Raw genomic sequence first — 12,284 nt, forward strand, 5'->3', positions numbered from 1 at the left:
CTCGTTATAAATTGAATGCTGCTAACCGTGAGTCGAACACTTGCTGGGGGAGCTATTTGCATATTAGTTCGATGCCTCATCATTCAATTGCGCCGCTCAATCTACAGCTCTTCATCGGTGCCGACATGTGTGAAGACGAAAAGCAACTCGTAACATTGTTGGTGTTACATTTGGCGTTGTGTCGACCTTCCTGAACCCGTGTTTCTATTGTTCCACTCGCTGCTGTTCCATGTGTGTATAGTGTAACGTATACAATTTTGCTGATGTGTGCGTGTGTGTAGGCTAAAAGTGTCGCGTAAAAGTTATGAGGTGCCAGTTCTTCTTTTTTTTTTTTTAATAATCCTTATTCCTAATTTACAACCTTTTCCATAGATTTATATAAAACCCGTATAATTTCCAAAGTTCTGCGCGATTTCATAATTCGATTCTTCTTTTAATGCATTTTTATACTTGTGTTTATATATATCTATTCACAATTAAATCTTTAATATCCTATTTACCTATTCTAATCCTAATCCTACTACCAATCCTATTTACCTAACTATCTATATCCTATATATGATAAATCCTATCTATCTGGCTATCTATATCTCATACTTCCGTTCTTCCCTATCTCTAAATCTATGCCTAATCTATTGACGTATTGGTATCAACCTTATTCTTTTTTTTATTTTTTTTTTTTAATCATAAAACTTTTTAAGCCTATTGTTATGAATTTTTTCCAACTTTTTTCCATTTCCAGCACGGTATTGACTTCGCTTCTTTCGATTTCAATCCTGTCTAGATCTGAGCTGTAATTTTTAAATTTGGTTTTAACTGTTTGTTTAATCTTATCTAGCTGTTCTTTTCTTTGCATTTCCTTGCCATTTAGATCCCCATCCCAATGTATTTTTAACAAATTTCCCCAGTGATCTTCTTGTTAGTCTTTCACAACATCTTCTTGTACATTATTCTCTTTTTTGTTATTTAGTGACTCTAATATTTGTTTACTTTGTTGACGTGTAACTACGGCTACTGTCTTGTTTGCTTGTTTTTCTTGTATTTCGTTCCGATTAAGTTCTGGTAGCCTTGATAAAAAATCAGCGACTACATTTTCCTTTCCCTTTTTGTAGCGAATTTCGCATTCCACCCCTTGGAGTCGTAATCTTAACCTTGATAGTATCGGGGAGTTTTTTTTTGAGCCTCCAAATCGATACTAACGGTCGATGATCAGAATAAACTAGGAATTTTTGACCATAAATGTAATGTTTAAAATATTCAACGGCCCATACAATAGCCAAAAGTTCCTTTTCAATAGGATGGTACCGTTTTTCCGCTCCTACAAGGGATTTACTAGCGTATGCAATTGGTCTGTCTACCGTTGTTTCATTGGATAATACTGCCCCAAGAGCATAATCACTAGCATCGGTTGTAATGACAAAGGTATCTTTATAATTTGGTCGTACCAGCAAAGGCTCTGAAACTAGAAATTGTTTTAGTTTTTCAAATGCCTTTTCACAGTGCTCATCCCAAACGAATTTTTTTTTTCTTCAGTAGCTCGTGTAATGGTTTCCTGATTTCAGACACGTTAGGGATAAATTTATCATAAAAGTTAATTGTTCCCAAAAACGATCGTAATTCTTTTATACTTTTTGGTGTTGGCATATCTAAAATAACTTTCACATTTCCTTGTGTTGGCTTAATTCCTTGTTCATTTATAGTATGGCCCAAATAATTAATTTCTGTATGAAGAAGTTTGCATTTTAATGGTTCAATTTTAAGATTGTATTGCATTAGTGCTTTAAGAACTTTAATTAAATTAAAATTATGCTCCTCTACCGTTTCGCCAAACACCACAATATCATCTAGATAGACAAACGCTTTGATAGGCTGAATTGAGTATAGGACTGTGTTCATTAGTTTTTGGAACGTTGATGGGCTATTTTTGAGACCCATTGGCATTCGTAAAAATTCATAGTGTCCCTTAGACGTTTAAAATGCAGTCTTTGCAGCGTCTTTGCGTGCTATGGGAATTTGAAAAAAACCCGATTTCAAATCAATTGTTGAAAACAATTTACTGTTTCCAATATTGTCCATAATATCATCTATCCTCGGAATAGGGTATATAAATGGTTTTGTAATTAAATTTAACGCACGAAAGTCAACAACAATACGATATTTTCGTGCCCCTTCACTATCAGATTTCTTTGGTATGCACATCACGGGTGCATTCCATGGGCTTTGCTTGGGGTTATAATTTTATGTTTCAGCATTTCCTCTACATGCTCTTCCATGATATTATTTAATAATGCAGGGAATCTGTACTGCCTTTTATAAATGGGGACGTTAGAGCTTGTTTCAATTTCATGCGTTGCCGCTTGGGTATATGTAAGTTTATCTCCCGGCAAGTAAAATAAATCCTTATACTCAATGAGAATTTTTTTCATATCCGTTGCCATTGAACTACAGTGAACCCTCTCTTATTTGACACCTCTCCAATTTGAGAAACCTCTCTTATTTGAACATTTTGCACAGTCCCTTGATTTCCAGTACATTTTTGTTCCTTTAATTTGGAAAACCTCTGAAATCTGTGTCCCTCTTATTTGTGTATGGTGTTGCCATGATTACTGAAAGATGTATGCTCAAATTGGCAATCCTGTTCGCAGTTTCCTATAGCAACAGTTAAGGCTGCATACTAAATGTCTCTTTCTTGTTTGGATGGACCTTTCATTCACTTTTCACCTCTGTAATTTGAAAATCCCTCTTATTCGACAGTCCCATCGCCTCTCAAATAAGAGAGCGTTCACTGTATCCAAATGATCGATATTGATTTGTTTCATTAATTCCGCAAATCGTTCTAAGCCCACCAATGGAGTGCTTTTGCTCGTTTCAATTAAATCACAATCTGTAAGTTGCTTCTCAATATTTGGGAGAAGTTCAAAATTATCTTGTGGTATAGTATTGTAGCATATCTGCTATACAGAACTAATTATAATACACACTATCAGCTATAGACACATTGGAAAGCCAAATCACACCATTGTAACACATTCATTATAACACACTCAGTAAATCAGATCATACCATACACACCCGGAAGAGCTCAGGCCACACCGTTCATATAAAAACAATTGTGACACACTTAACAGAACCAACCGAAACGTACAACATAAGCAGTAACAGTTTATGCTTTATAACCCAAAACAGGAACTTAGTGACAAGAACCATCGTTCTTGTCAACAAAAGACACACGTAACTAGCTTAGTGAAAACAATAACTTTTCAACATACAACCCGGAACCAAATGTGAGAAACCCTTAACTTCTTTTGAGTATAAATAAAACCAACTCCGATCATGGCAAGTCAGATTCGTTCGGACTGTCAGGATAGGACTATGCCCATCCTACATCTATCGAGTTCTCATTTAAAGAGTTTAGATATGTCCCCCTGCCCAAGGTAAGGCCTCTAAACTCCAACGTTTCCAGTAAGGGAAATCTCCTAAAGGTTTTTATGATCGCCTGGACGATCAAGTGTCGAACGTCCGCTTCGAAGCAGTATCCACCTCAGTTCTACTTAATTCGGCAAACGATGACGAAGGCCACCCTGACCAACGCGAGTTCAAAGTTACTACATGGCAACCGTCCCAAAAATCGAACATACCGGGACTATCTCAAAACATACCACATGACGACCGTAACAGTCATCAAACATATTACAGTATTATTATCATCGATAACAGTATTTGTATTCTGTTCCCATTTTTTTCTGTTTCCTCTATATTTTCACCTGATGGTTTCTTTAAATTTATTGTTCGAAAGTTTTCCCCAACATTAACAGTATATTTTATTAAAAATTCTGCCCCAATTATTCCAGGAACACCAAGTGTTCTTATAACATAAAATTTTGTTCGATACAACGATTTCCCAACGTATAAATTTATAAAAATTGAACCCACAGTGTCGGATAATGTTCCGTTAAAACTTGAAAACGTTACTTTATCCTGATAATCTATTGTAGAACACCCAAGCTCTTTTGCTAATTCCCAACTCAATGCATTCGAACATGCTCCCGAATCAATTAGATAATTAATCTTTTTTTTTCTTTTCACTCTCTGATAAAAATTGAACCATCAGTTTACCTTCCTTAGTGAATGCTATATCTAGGGATTCATAATTGTGTATGTATTCACTATTTGTTATCGGATCCCTTTCGATTGTGTGTGCTTCTTCTGCCCTAAGGCAGAACAAATCAGTTTTAACGATGGGAACACTAGAATTTTTATTTAGACCGACTAGTGTTCCGTGTTGTAGTTTTTTGATTTGTACTGTTATGTGATTGGGGTTGATTATATGTATTTCTGAATTGGTTGTATTGAGAAGGCCCTTGTGGATGATTGTTTTGTGTTGGAGTATATTGTGAATAATTGTTTTGTGTTGGAATATGTTGTGCACCATAGCTTCTATACGGCGTTGGAAATCTTTTTGGCCGTGAAAAATTGTTGGTGTTGTTAGTAATGTTAGGATTGTATGTAGTGCTGTTATGTTGTGGTAGCCCAAAATGATTCGGGTCTGACAATTGAGTGCTGTTAATATAATTATCGCAGCATGTTCTACTATTATTCCGAAAATCTACATACTGCTGGTTTCTAGTAATACCGCGATTTTGGACATGTGGGCTGGTTGAGCTTCCGTTATCAACACTATTGTGAATTGAATTGGTGAAAAGAGCATTGTTTATGGTGTCGTTTGTTTCGGAAATCATTGTACGATTTAATCGTTCTTCTATTTTTCGGATGTGTTCTATTTGAACTACCTCTTCCTGGAGATATTCTAACAGTTCGTTAAAATGTAAATGTTTGTTTGTTCTCGCGAGTGTTTGCAATTCTGGCTTCCTTAAACCGGCCAAAAAGTGAATTTTTAAAATTTTCATCGCGTATGAATCTTCCGTATTATTTATGTCATTATTGATGATTTGCTCTTTTAGTGTTAACACCCTTTCTTTGTATTCCGAGAAAGGTTCATTGACCCCTTGATGAAGCGTCTCAACTTGTTGAAAAATGGCTTCGATGTCAAATTTTTCTCCAAATTGTCTAATCAATTTCATCTTCACCTTTTCCCACGTATCGTCCAAAATACGATTTAAAAAACCAGCTGCTTTTCCTTTTAACTTAAACATAACTGTACGAATCAAATCCTCTTCAGCCTCTCCCTCCGGAATCCATTTGCTCCGGAATTTGCAAAATATTCGATCTGATACAAAAAACCATCCAGATCTCTTGCATCTCCGTTAAATTCAGGAATGCAAAGCATTGCCTGTTTAATGGGAAACTCGTAAGCCATGCTATTATGCGATCCGTTTATTGCTCTATCAAGTTCCGTGCTTTGATTAAGAAGCTCTGCTTTAAGTATTTGAAGGCGTTCTTTGAAGCTATAATTTTTAGTTAAACACGCTTCACTAATTGTTGTAATCCTAAGAGCCAGAACTTTGTTGTTCATCACCTTATATGTTATATGTACGAAAAAATATGTGACTATGATTAATAAAAAAAATCACTAAATAAAGGTTTTTTTGTTTTTTTTTTTGGACACTATAACTTTTTCAAAATATTTTAATAACTATGCACATTACTATTAGGCCACTAACTATATGTATATTAAAAATAATTCACAAGCTATAATTACCACTATGACGCTGCGTTTTCCCTGCACCACTTATCACTAAAATATTTACCGTTACCAAATTACCCGGGTTAAGAACACCAGCCAGAAATGACTTTATATGCGCTAAATTTTGCGCTTTACCGCTGTCACCAGATGAAACGGTTAGAACTATTTATTATAAATAAAATGCTAAATTTTATGCTCCCCAACACCAGAACTTTTATTTCAATTACTACACTTCCGATCTAGCCAAGCACCGACACCAGAATCTCCTTCATCTTTTTACCGCCATCGCCCGTTTGCTCCTTCGATCGTCAACCTTGTCCTCTCCATTCTCACGATAATCTTTCTCTCACCTCCTCTCCTATTTCACGGTTCGTGTTCTTTAGCCGCCTGTACGGATACGGCCGCCGTTATCAGCTGTCATCGACGGTCTATATCGTAGCGGCCAAGGTCGCTACACTGGCCACCGACAAACATTATTATTTAGTTTAGTTTAGTTTAATTTAGTTTAGTTTAGTTTAGTTTAGATTATTTTAGTTTAGTTTAGTTTAGTTTAGTTTATTAATCGATGGACTATGAAGCCCTCTCGAGTCAAAATTTGTTTACAATACACATTAGATAACGAACAGAACATTTATATATTGTTATTGTTGAACGCATTCCGAACACTTAAAAGTGAAGTCAGTTCCGTTATCGTCATTCCAGGCTCGTAAATATCGTCAGCTAAATTTAATAGACGGCACATACAAAGAAGGGGGTTGCGAGAGCCAAATGTTGTTCGGGTTTCAGCGACTGCCAGCATTGTTCGGCGACGGAGTATTCTGGCAGGAACATAAAGGTGAATCCTTGAAAGCAGCTCGGGACAGTCGATGGTTCCGTATAAGATACCCGTGATAAATGCCAGTCTGGTGTGCTCAACACGTTCGGCGAGAGGCGGGATCCAAGGAAGCAAACATCTAGTTATGTAGTCGAGACGACGAAGCGCGTTGCCTTCCGTTGGATGGACTCTAGCCGCGCAAGTCTCTAGTCTATCGATGGACAATAATGCCCTCTCGAACCATTTTAGCAATGTTTTACAATGAGTTCTTTACAATGGATTACAATAACATAGAACATAAAAATGTGCACTATGGAACCAAATTTAACACAGAAACACGATCATTAAACTCAGTTGGCGAAATCCTCGGCTCAAAAGCGTCGCTGACTGCGTTGAAAGCACGGCACACGAGTAGGAACGGGTCAGAGGAGCCAAATTGCGTTCTACGGTCGTCGAGGGCCAACATTGCCCGAGTCCGGAGCGGCCGTCGAGAAGTCCCGTGATGAACGACAACCTGGCTTTTCGTATTCGCTCACTTAGGGTGGGTAGCCCGAGTAGTAAACACCTAGTCCGGTAATCGAGCCTTTGGTTCCATGAGCGAAGTGCAAATCGTGAAATTTTGCGCTGGATTGATTCCAATCGAGCTAACGGACGCGCTGCAGTTGGCCACCATACGATATTTGCATATTCCATCAACGACCGGATAAGTGAGCAACAGAGCGCCTTGGTGCAAGGTATATCATTAAGCTCGCGAGTCATATTGATAACTAGTCCTAGCATTCTATTGCTGGTGGCTACTACGTAATCCAGCTGATCCTTAAATGATAGTTTTGTATCGAGCAAAACACCTAGATCCTTAATACATTGTTTTCGCGCCAAGGACTGTCCATCAAGCGCATATTCATACAATGATGGGCAGCGAGAACGACTGAAAGTGATTGCTTCACATTTATGTGTGCATAGGGATAAAGCATTACGGTTGCACCAACACTGGAACTCATGCAAGGAAGTTTGCAGTCGGGCGTGGTCTTCTGGTTCACGAATAACACGAAAATTTTTCGCGTCATCTGCGTACAGTAGATGATTATCAGCCGGAAGGATCAATGTCGCGTCGTTGATGAAAAGAAGGAACAGCAAAGGACCCAGGTTGCTGCCCTGCGGGACGGCAGAAGATGCATGCATGTTATAGCTCTTAGGAGCGCATCCTTAATCCTCCGTGGTCTCGCTGGTAATTTGCACTCTCTGCCCTTGTGTGGGGCAATTTCGCACCAATTTTTGTCATTCCTTCGCGTGCTTCCGTGTGATTTTTTGGTTGACTAGCGGGAGGCCACGTTCGCCTCCACCGCCGCCGCCTCCTCTGCTGAGGTCAAACCGCCTTGCCGGTTGTAGGGAGAGCTGGCCAGCTCAGGATAGGCAGACTCCCCTCTGTCTATATCACCTCCTTCAACTCCTCGTCGCTCATCCTGTTGATGCTGGCGATGTCGCTGCCGAAGTCTTGCCATCCGAGCGCGGATATTCGCCCGGCGCTCCGACGTTCGTGGTGACGATGAAGGCGCAGATGGCCGTTCGCCACGCTGCTCCTCCCTTTGACGCACCGTCTGCGTCCTTCTCGCTACATTTCGAAGGTCATTCCGGGTACGCCGGACTGCTTCGGGGTCGAGCCGATTGGCGGGTTCCTCCAGCATGGCCTGTGCGGCGAGAATGGCGCGTTCCTCGTCCCAGCAGCGTTGGAGTTCTGAGGTGATGCGCTTGGCGGCCTCGCACACGTTGGTCCAGTTGGTGGGTGATTGAAGCATGTGCGCCTCCAACGTTTCTGGCAAAACTCCATCCAATAGCTCACTCCTCACCTCAGCAAAGCGAGGGCATTCGAACATTACATGTTCTACTCCCTCGACTACACCAGGGCAACGAGGGCAGGCCGGAGACGAGGTGAATCTCATTTTTTCAAATTTTCGCGAAAAAATCCGCGAATTATAATAATAATAATAATAATAATAATAATAACACCTGAGACAATTGAAACGTCACCTCTCCGTAATTCCGCAACTGCCAGGCTCCCACGTCCGGAATTACGCGGTGTGCCCACCTGACATATCTGCTGGCGTTGTCTGCTACGGCGTCTGCATCCCAAGTCGTCTGCCACTCTACAATAGTCCGCTGTCGCTCCTCTTTCCGGAGCTCGCTGCTACTTACACCGGTCCCGCGTCTGCTGTGAACTCGGGTGTCCTCCGCTACGGCTCTGCAGATTGGCACCAGTCCCGCGAGCAGCACGGCGGTCTCATACCTTACCGTCCGGAACGTTCGAGCCACGCGGATCGCTGCCTTTCACTGCACGCGCTTTAGCAGACTGCGGCACTCTCGGTTAGTCAAGGCTCCGTGCCAGACAGGTGCAGCGTATCGCATTGTCGAGTCGGCGACCGCTGCAAGCAAGCGGCATCGTGACGTCTTTGTTCCTCGGTGGTTCGGCATCAATCGTATGACCGCCTGTACTATCTGCGTTGCCTTCTGAATAACCGCCTTCACATGAGGAACCCACGACAGGTTGTAGTGTAAGCGTACCCCGAGGTATTTCAGGGTACGCGAGAATGGCACCACTGTACCTCCTACAGTGATGGTGATGTCCTCCGGAGGCTGCTGCAGGCTAGAGATCACCGTCATCTCCGTTTTCGCATGTGCGAGCTCCAAGTGATGCTCGCGCAGCCACCGGTCTACCTCCTACCGGCACATGGAGTGTGCTGCCGGTTGATTGGTGGATCACGGCGGGGAGACCGTTGCTGCGACCGATTCCGCTGGGAAAGCTGAACTCTCCTTGCGGCCAGTGCAGGGCTGTTGGTCTCGAACCGGATCAGCTGGTGGTCGGATCTGGCGAAATCTAGTACCTCCCAGGTGTCATACAGTACTAGCGACGGAGTTGCGAAGGTCACGTCAATGACACTGGGCCTTGCTGCTCCTCTGCCGATGAACGTCGGTGCGCTGCCACTATTGAGGATGGAGAGTCCCAGCACCTCTACCATCTGCAGTAATTCCTCGCCACGCAGGTTATTGCGTCTGCTACCCCATTCCGTGTGCTAAGCATTGAAATCACCAGCGATCACGACGTGGGAGTGGGATGAGGCCTCCAGCTCAACGGCCTCAAGGAGCCGCTCGTATTCCTGTGGAGATAGGCTCCGAGGAGCGTAGACGCTGATAAAGATGATCCCGGCCACTTTAGCAGACACCAGTCCCGGCACTGTACAGCCCCATACCCGTTGTATTGGGTAGGAGCCGGTGGCTACTATAGCTACTTTCCTCGATGCGTCGATATGCCCATCGCCCGTTGTTGTTGGGTGGCGTAAACATGTCCGACAAGATCAGGACATCAGCACGATGTTCCCGCACGGATTGCAGTACTAGGCCCTGTCCTTCCCGACAATGATCCACATTGAGTTGAAGTACCCTTAGTGAGGACATCGCAGCATGGGGCGTACACAATCTCTGAGAATCTCACCCATCTCTGTTATCACTCGCGCAATACCAGCATTTCCAATAATTTGTTGTACTTCCTGTAGTACCAGCGTTGAGTCTGCCGTGCGACTGAGCTGTATCCGAAGACGGGCAGCACGAGTGCGGCGGCCGATTACTACGTGATCCGCCAGATCCTCATGCGCCGGGTCGAACTTAATGGCATCCTTAACCTTTTGGTAAACAGTTTCCCAGGTCGGGTTCTCGCCTGGGATGACTTCTACCTTATCGACATTATGCCGACGCACCGTATGCTGTTGCTGGCGTTGATGTTGTTGTTCCGGTTGCAGGCACTCCTGCTGCGTGCCGATAACCACCTGTCGGTGAGACTGGCTTTGCTGCTGCTGGTGGCCGCGCGGTTTGCCGGTATTTCGCCTCCATTTGCGCCTCACCACCTCAGCGAAACTGCCTTGATCATCGTCCCCCTCCGTGTCGAACGATGCTCCCGACACTAGGAGTTGAGGCGGTGCAGCCGAGGTAGATGGGCCTATTTGCTGGTGCTGCTGCTGTGGCGGCTGCCGCTGTTTCTCCTGATGCTGCTGCATTCGGCGTGACTGGGGTGTTGGTGTTGTTGGTGTTGCTGCTGCCCGATGGCTGCTAGTACCGGCCCCCTGCATACAGGGTTTCGAATCATATAAGGGAATAGTTCAACCACTTAGGGGAATGTTGCAAATCGGTAGGGGAATGTTGCAAGCAAGCTGTGGATGTTTGCAATCACTTAGGGGAGTTGTGCAATCGATTAGGAGAATGTTGCAAGCGTACTGTGGAGCTGTCATCACACTGTGGGTGCCGGTGTAAAAAGCTACGAATTGATACCGATGATGTTTTTTTAAACACATCGTTTGGAGTTGTTTTCGTGTGGGATTCTGCTGTACACATGATAAACTAAATAAATCCTGCTGCGGAGCCATAATTAAACATGATAAGTTAGTATGATTGACGAAAATATTTTAAGGTATTTATAGCGGCAACCACAGTCTGATGATAGCTCCACAGTACGCTTGCAACATTCCCCTAATCGATTGCACAACTCCCCTAAGTGATTGCAAACATCCACAGCTTGCATGCAATATTCCCCTACCGATTTGCAACATTCCCCTAAGTGATTGAACTATTCCCTTATATGATTCGAAACCCTGTAAGCAACTTGTTGAGCGCAGTACGGTCGCGCTCATGTGCTGCACGCATCTTCTCCATTTCTTCCCGGGCAATCAATTCCCGGCGCTCCGCATACTCCTGCTGTTTGGTCATGAGGATGCGCATCTGTGTTAGCTCCTCATTGATGCGTCCGTTTTTTGCATTCGCCTCGGCCAACGAGTTAGTGAGCTGCCTGATTGCCTCTCTCATCTCCGTGTAAGCACTGGCGAAACTGCTTGCTTCTGCGTTGCTCCGCTGCTTAGCCGCTGTCCTGCAGCCACGGGACCGGTGCCAAGCTTCGGAACTGTTGCGTTGCTGGCATTCGAACGTAACGCCCTCCCGAAGGTCGACATCACGCTACTTCAGTCTACCCACCTTGCTATTTGCCCGCCTCTTGGTCTTATCTGAGCGTTATCCGACTCTTGACTGACACTTTTACTAGTAGCTCCCCATGAAGTAGCATGAAGTTTTGTCCTTTGGGATTGTTTTTTTTTTTGTCAGTTGGGCGTAACGTCTTTCCAATGTCACCCGGTTTACGCCATATTGTTGTATTGTTGTTCCAGACTTGGGCCCTCGCACTTTTATCTTTTTAATGAAAAATACTCCACTTTCCACTCGGTACTTGTGCTGCGCACATACTCTATCACTGGACACATCTACCAATGTTTCTTTTTAGGACTATACTGGTGTTTTTAACTATAATTTCCTAGTTTAACACGGAGCGCTCTTTTGGACGTCAGCACTGTTTTGACAGCTCAAGCCCTCTGCCCGCCCGAGTAGATGCTGGCCATTAACACGTTGTCTGCCACCATACATGCCCACTGAACTGCCCCGTCAGGCCACGGAATCACTTTTTGAAACGAATGCATTTGCTTTTGCATTTTTTCTCTTTTAAATCAAATTCACCAATTCTCTTTGTTGTCTCAGTCGCTCCACAATGTCGTTTGTTGGGCTAATTCCAAGGAATTTCATTCTTGGAACCACCCCTCCCCTCCCTTCCCTTCCCTTTCTTTACCTGTCGCAAAAGTCGGTGACATTCCGACTCCAACGCTTTGCAACGCTTTGGTACGCGCATGCAAACGATGCTACAACAATGACAGGCAAAGCATGTGCCGATGAAAGGCACGTGAAACTGTGAAAAGATCGTTTACGTATTGTCCAAGCTGTCCCGATCAGCCTCAACTTTGT

At 43.4% G+C, this 12,284-nt stretch overlaps 1 pseudogene; it reads right to left on the bottom strand.

The window, feature by feature from the left end:
- Positions 1 to 7,774: 7,774 nt before the first annotated feature.
- LOC120904270 lies at positions 7,775 to 9,908 on the bottom strand (annotated as a pseudogene).
- Between the last annotated feature and the right edge of the window lie 2,376 nt (positions 9,909 to 12,284).

Source organism: Anopheles arabiensis, chromosome 3 (assembly GCF_016920715.1).
Source record: "Anopheles arabiensis isolate DONGOLA chromosome 3, AaraD3, whole genome shotgun sequence".
NCBI lineage: Eukaryota > Metazoa > Arthropoda > Insecta > Diptera > Culicidae > Anopheles > Anopheles arabiensis.